Genomic DNA, 6,708 nt, shown 5'->3' with positions numbered 1-6,708 from the left:
TGAGTTTGAATCTAGCTCCTAGATAAATTGTGGGATTATTGTGAGGACCAGATTAAATAATAAAAGGAAAACACCTGGCCCAGCTTCAAGTATCCAGGTAAGAGCTTTAATTAGAGTGTTAAGTGCATCCATAGTACTGTTACTGCCTCTCTTTCCTCTTGGAAAACAAAAACAGCAGTAGCATTTATGTGGAAGAGTTCTCATAAGGAGTAAGTGCAGTAAGAAGTATGAAGTACTTAGCCCAGAAGCTGACACCTGTTGGGCCCATAACAAACAGTTCTCATTATCAAAAGATGCTTCAGTAAAACAGTCATTAGCATAGACACAGATAAAATTGGGAGAACAACTCCAAATCACCAACCAACAGGGCTAGGCAGGAAACAGGAGCTAGGTTGAGAGTGTAGGAACCAGGAAATATAAGAGCAATGACTCTAATAATCAGGGAGAGGTCATGGTGTCTCCCATCGAGCTTCTAGTAATCTGATCTATTTAGAGGGGACGGAGAGAGAAAGACTTCACAGAAGGGGTTAAAACAAGGTGAACTTGAGGCCTCAACTCAAGGGAGGAGAACATCTTATAGGTATCACAAAGATTAGCAAAATGGAAATCATCATAAGTGGTTGTGGCCAAGAATGGGCATAACTTGCCAAGAGAAGCAGACAAGGATGGAGGAAGACAGATTAATGCTGTATATCAAGCCGATAGTCACATATGTAGAAACCCGTAACTGTTAAGTGGGTGTACAGTGGAGAACATTTGGATAAGAATATAAGTAGAGTGAAGGCAAAAATGATACAATTGTGGGAGGATACTAAAGACGGTTCCATTAGAAGTAGGAAATAGAGGTTGTATCCCTGAATCAGACAACAAATGCTGACCGAGCTATCCAGAAAATTATGACATCTTGGTTTCAGATAACAGCAATGCATCAAATAAATCCTTGAGAGTCAGAGTATCCTGGAGATTAACTGAATGAACCTTGAAAGTAAACAGATATCTGGTTTCAGATGTGCTATGTGGCCTTGGATAAATTAACCTTCAGAAGCTTCAGTTTCCTACTAAGTAAAATGAGGACAATAAAGTTTTTACAAGGGGAATATGTGGGAAAAAAAGTCCTTAGAAAATGGTTAAACTTTTTCCCAGAATTTCATCTTCTGCTTAGTTTAGAAATAGCGGAGTTGCTGCTATTTTGGACTTAATTCTGACCAAAAAGGAAGAACCTGTGAACCGAGTTGGGAATGTCAGAAGGAAGTGGGGTAGGCGAGACATGCAGCTCACCTACGTTAGAGTCCTGCAGAGGCAGAGGGACATGGCAGATCAATTAAAGCCAGTCTTAGATCAGAATGTTCCATTTGTTCCTCCAAGAGTTCTTCAAAACACAACTTGACAAGACCTTTGTTTCTCCTCTTTCAACCAGGCCGTCCAGACTGCCACACACTTCACACTTCTTTGAAATGCTCCCTTTCATTTTGTCTTTCTGTTTGACATTTTTGTGTGAGCATTAATTATTTTTCCTCTAAGTGGTTCTGAAAGTGCTCAAGTCAGAGTCAAGATCACTCAAGCTTTTTCTTTAGTTTTACTCCTGAACACCAAGCTGTCACCTTTTATCTCCATTCCTTCTCTTCTTTCTTTCCTTTTCCTAATCTCCTCTCTTTCCATCTTTTCCCTATCCAGCTGTGTCCCAACCCCTAATTCCAAATAGATGGATTGAAAGTGAGAGGGCTGAGAGAGCTAAAGTTTGGTGGGTGAGGCCAGGCTTAATGGGGCTTGAGCGTACAGATGGCAGCTGTTGCAATCTCTCTGAAACTCATGCATTCCAACCTGTACCAAGCCCAATATCTAGTCCACCTTCATCCCTGACAATAGGATTCTGATTGTGTTGGGAGCTGCAGTGTGCCCAGCTCTAGAAAGTGATTCATGATTGGGCTCAGCAAACCATTCAAACCTGCTCCATTCCCCCAGCCTCCCTTATGACTAGAGGTGGAGTGGTAGATATCACTAATGCCCACCATGTCCTTGCCTTCTTGGACAAAACTTCCTGAGGTTCGGAATGGCAGTGTGACTAGCTTTGGCTAAAGAAATGTGTGGAAATTTCACATCACTGCTGGGTGGAGGCTGTAACAGCTGGTGCACAATCCTACTTCTATCTTTTCCTGACACAATGAGCCAACTAAACTAACCTGGGCCATATCCTACTGTTTCAAACATCAATTGTTGTATAACCAAATATTAGTGGCTTAAATCACCATCTCATTCTTCTGTGGGTTGACTGGGCTCAATGGGGAGTTCCTTTGGCTAATCTGCCTTGGGTTCTGTAACGTAGGTACAGGTGTAACCTGGGGTAAGAATTAGCAAATGATAATGATTAATGACTCATTATATAGATGACTTTTTACTTTCTAGTACAAGTAAATGTAAATAACTGAAATTACTGAAGCTTGCTGAACTAGAATCCAGATTCCTTGATTGCTGATAATGATTATAAAGCAATATAACCTTTATCTTAAGATCTTATCATTGACCCCTGTTTTGTACCCACCCCTAAAGTTTTACAATTTTAAAGTCTTTTGATCACTAGACAGTCCTTAATGTTTATTAATGAATGAACCTGAGTCAACCCCATTCCAATTACTCATAAGCATAAATCTACTAAACCTGTATGCTATAAAACTACCAGAATTACTGTAGTTCGGGGAGACATATTTTTAGGCTGCTAGAGCATCTTAGCTTCTTGTTATGTGCTAGCAATAAAAATTCTTTCTCTCTTTGAAACCACGGTGTCTTAGGAATTGGACTTTGAAGTGCATTGGACAGAGAACCCCGATTTCACTTGGTTTCACACTCACAATGTGGCTAGGGCTGCAATAACCAATGACTCACTCACAGGTCTGGCACCTTGACAGGGATGGCTGGAGGGCTGGGTTTGGCTGGGCCTCTTGCTTCATCTCAGGGTCTCTCCGTTCCCTCCAGGTCTCTTCATGTGCTTTCTCCAAATGGTCACACTTGCAGCATAGCGACAATGTGGGATAAAGCTCAGAAAATCTCAGAAGCAGGAGCTGCAAAGCCGCCCAAAGACTTAGGTCCTTTTCCCATTTCCTCTCTTCTACAAGTTCCAGGTTTTACGTATGTCCAGATGAGGTCAGAAGTCATTTTACTTTAGAGAAATTCCCTTATCCCCACAGAAAGCCCTTTACAATGCTGAGCACTCTTACTTCCTTGTCTCAATCTCCCATTCCACAGCACTGGCCCTGGGCCTCATCTTTCATACGAGATTGATTTTGTGCTCATTTTAAGTGAATTTAATAACCTCACTTTTATCTTTTATAATTTTTATACATGACTTTGCCTGTGTTCTGCCAGTGGCATCTGCTTGCCATTGGGCAGATTTCGTTTGTAGAAATAGGAATTCAAAGATCAAAGGGAACTCAATAGTCAACTTTTGACTTCCAAAGCTATCTCAAACTAAATAATCCATTTTAAAGCCAGTCTTTGCCCAGAGAGGATATGATTTTCTAAATTCCTTGAGCTATCATTAACATATCAAGAACAGAGCCCAGTGGGCTAAAATTAAATTATTCTGGGGGGGGGAGTTAAGGTGGGGGAATTTGGATAAGAAAAGCCCCTGCTACAAAGGGGGTGGAAAGTGAGTAAGCCTTGAAAGCCCATCTCTAACTAGGGGAGGTATAGAAAAAAGAAGGGAGATAAAGATTGTGAATGCAGGTGGTGAAAGGAGGCTGTGAGACGCATGTCCTGCCAAAGTCCTGGAGGAAGGAAGTGTATCCAATGGGTAAGAGGAGAGAAGAAAATAAAAGGGCTTTTGTTCTTTCTCTAATTGAAACCCTTAAGGGAGACTGCCAGGCAGGGTGGTATACACTCCTGAAGTGGAGCTCTTGGCTCCTCAGGGTCTGTGTATGATAGCAGATAAGGAATCTGTAAGTTCTCTAATGCCCAGAGGGACCAGCTGAAGGTCAGGCTGGGGAACTTGCCAGAAGAAGTCACTGTGTGCTGTGAGGGAAAGAAGCCCTGTGGCTGCTGGGGACTCAGGTGGGGTGGGGCACAAATAGACTTAGTGGCTTGGCTTTCAATGGCTGGGCAGCAACCAGCAAGGGGCAGGTGGAGCCAAGTCATGGGGAAAATCCTAACCAAGCCAAGAGAACAGACCATGAGTTCTCCATTTGAGGACTTCTGCAGACATTGCCAGCAGGTCCCTCAGAAGATGAGACCCACCCTACCTCTCCGGGCACCAGCCAGCAGCCACCCCAGGACAGGGCCAGGTGCCCTGCAGTAGAGACAGCACAAGGGCAGGCACCAGACCAGCCCCAGTCCCATTTCTCCAGTGCCATGAAGATGCCACCCTTCCTCTACAACCAGATGTCATTTGGCGGGAAAGGAGGAAGAGGAGAACTCCAGCTTTCATAGGAAGTAAAATTTTTAATTGACAGAAAGTTTAGCTTACACAATATTTGAAGTCAAATTACCATAAATTTATGAAGTTAATTTGCCCCATACACACCCATCCACATGCGACTGCTATGCAGTGGGCTAGGAGCTCATGCCTTGGATTAGGTCTGCAATGAAAAACAGTTACATGTTCTTTGTACATTTGAGTGTTAGCTTATGTCCAATTTGCAACTTCATTCATCACTATTTCTTAACAAATGAGGAGGTTTCCTACAGAAATGAATTCTGCAGCTACTCCAGGGTGTAGAAAGTGCTGCAATTAATTTTTAAAGCAAAAATATATCTTCCCACTTTATCAGAAACCACTATTCCTTCTAGACACCCCTTTTCCCTGATGCTTTATTTAAAAAGACCCAAAAATGAGAAAACATCAATCTTGACCCAATTACTAAGCAATTTCTAGCACCTACCTTCTGAAGAACTTAACCTCAGTAGCTCCAGTCACCTTGGTTTGTTACTCGTCTGAAGGGGGTGGTCAGAATCTCCCCCTGAACACAAGGAATCAAGATAACCAAGTGAACTAGGAGCCTCATGCTCAGCTGACACATTTCTGATTTTTTTCTGGGTTCCCATCTGTCCTTGTCTGAGGTAACTATCCTGATGAACCACAAAAATAAAATTTCTTTTCCTCTTAGTTCAAGATAGTGTTGGAATTTTGTAAAAGGTATTTTCAGTAAGAACCAAGAGATAATAAAAATACCAAAGTATAGGAACCAAGAATTTTTTTAGAGTATAGGTTAATTATAGTAATTTTTTTTTCTTAATGTGTAGCAAAGATTGTCTCAGATACATAGCTTTGAGAGCATTCAGCCATGGTTTCCTTTTTGTCTTTATTCTGACAGGGGTCTTTTGTTCCAGATTAAGAAATACCTCCTGTGATTCTTTTCTTCTTTTAAGTATGGGGGGATGGAGGGTGGTTTTGTTCCCCAGGGGATATTTGGCAATGTCTGGCGATATTTTTGGTTGTCACAACTGTGGGAGAGGAATGCTATAGCACGTAGTGCCTAGAGACCAGGGATGCTCCTAAATAGCTTGCAATGCACAGATCAGCCCCCACAATTAAGGATTATAGGGTCCAAAACATCAGTAGTGCCAAAATTGAGAAACGATGCTTTAAGGCAGGAGTTCTTAACAAGGGGTCTGTGAGCTTGAATTGAAATTCAAAAAAGCATTATTCCTTGAAAGAAATTGCCTTGCCACTACACATACAGGGCAGCACCCATTACAGTGATGAAAGGCAAAATGTCAAAAACAAAGTTTTAGGATATTTTTCATCTTTTAATACCCCAATTTCTTTCTTACTTATTTTAGTTTTTCTAAATTGGTATGTACTCTATTTCTCATCTTTAAACCTATCATTACTATTTCATTTTCCTACTAATTGAATTTGTCAATATATTAGGCTTAATTTTTAAAGAAGTTTTGGACCACAGAGTTCAACTATGGCAGGAGAGGAACACAGGTGTGGGGTGTTATTGATGGGGGATGCATGGTTGGGAGGGAATTCTCCAGGGCACGTATATAGGGTATATAGAAATTTTCAGATATTCATTGGGTATTTTCATAGTAGTTACAGTTACAAACAACAACTAAGGGAGTGCTGAGTTCCTAGCCAGGCAAGCTCTGTCACATTCCCCAATGAAAGAGCAACAATTCCCCAAATGCAAAGGCAGAGACCAGTGAAGAAGGATAATCCAATGATGAGCCCTTGATACTGATGACTATGCTTATGAGCCTTTGTGCCTGAAATTTCAACTAGGCCTAGAGCTGCAGGGTGCCTAAGAGTTACCTCCTGAGAGCCTCCATGATGCTCAAATGTGGCCATTCTCTAAGCCAAACTCAGAATGTAAATGCATTATCTTCCCCCCAGTGTGGGACATGACTCCCAGGGAGGAGCCTCCCTGGGGCTGAGGGATTACTATCAATGACCAGCTGGTGATGCAACTAGAAAAAGACCTTGAATAAAAGGGGAAATAGTAAAGACAAATGAGTTTATATGGCTAAGAGTCTTCAAAAAAGAGTTGGGAGGACATCAGAGGGGTCATGCTTATGCACATCTCAGCAGGATCCTAGAGACAGCCAAAATAGATACAACCCCAGGTACTGGTGCTGCTGAGGGCTACAGAGACACACAGGTTCTACAGTCATGGCAGATAGCTCTGGAGTTCAGTGCTTTGTTAGTGGGCCCTACTTTGGAATTTGAGTTCCTGTGTATAATGGAGTTGGACTCAGATGCGACCTTTCTAC

Source organism: Dasypus novemcinctus, chromosome 12 (genome assembly GCF_030445035.2).
Source record: "Dasypus novemcinctus isolate mDasNov1 chromosome 12, mDasNov1.1.hap2, whole genome shotgun sequence".
Classification (NCBI taxonomy): Eukaryota; Metazoa; Chordata; class Mammalia; order Cingulata; family Dasypodidae; genus Dasypus; species Dasypus novemcinctus.
The sequence above is the reverse complement of the archived record's forward strand: the minus strand, read 5'-3'. Positions refer to the sequence as shown.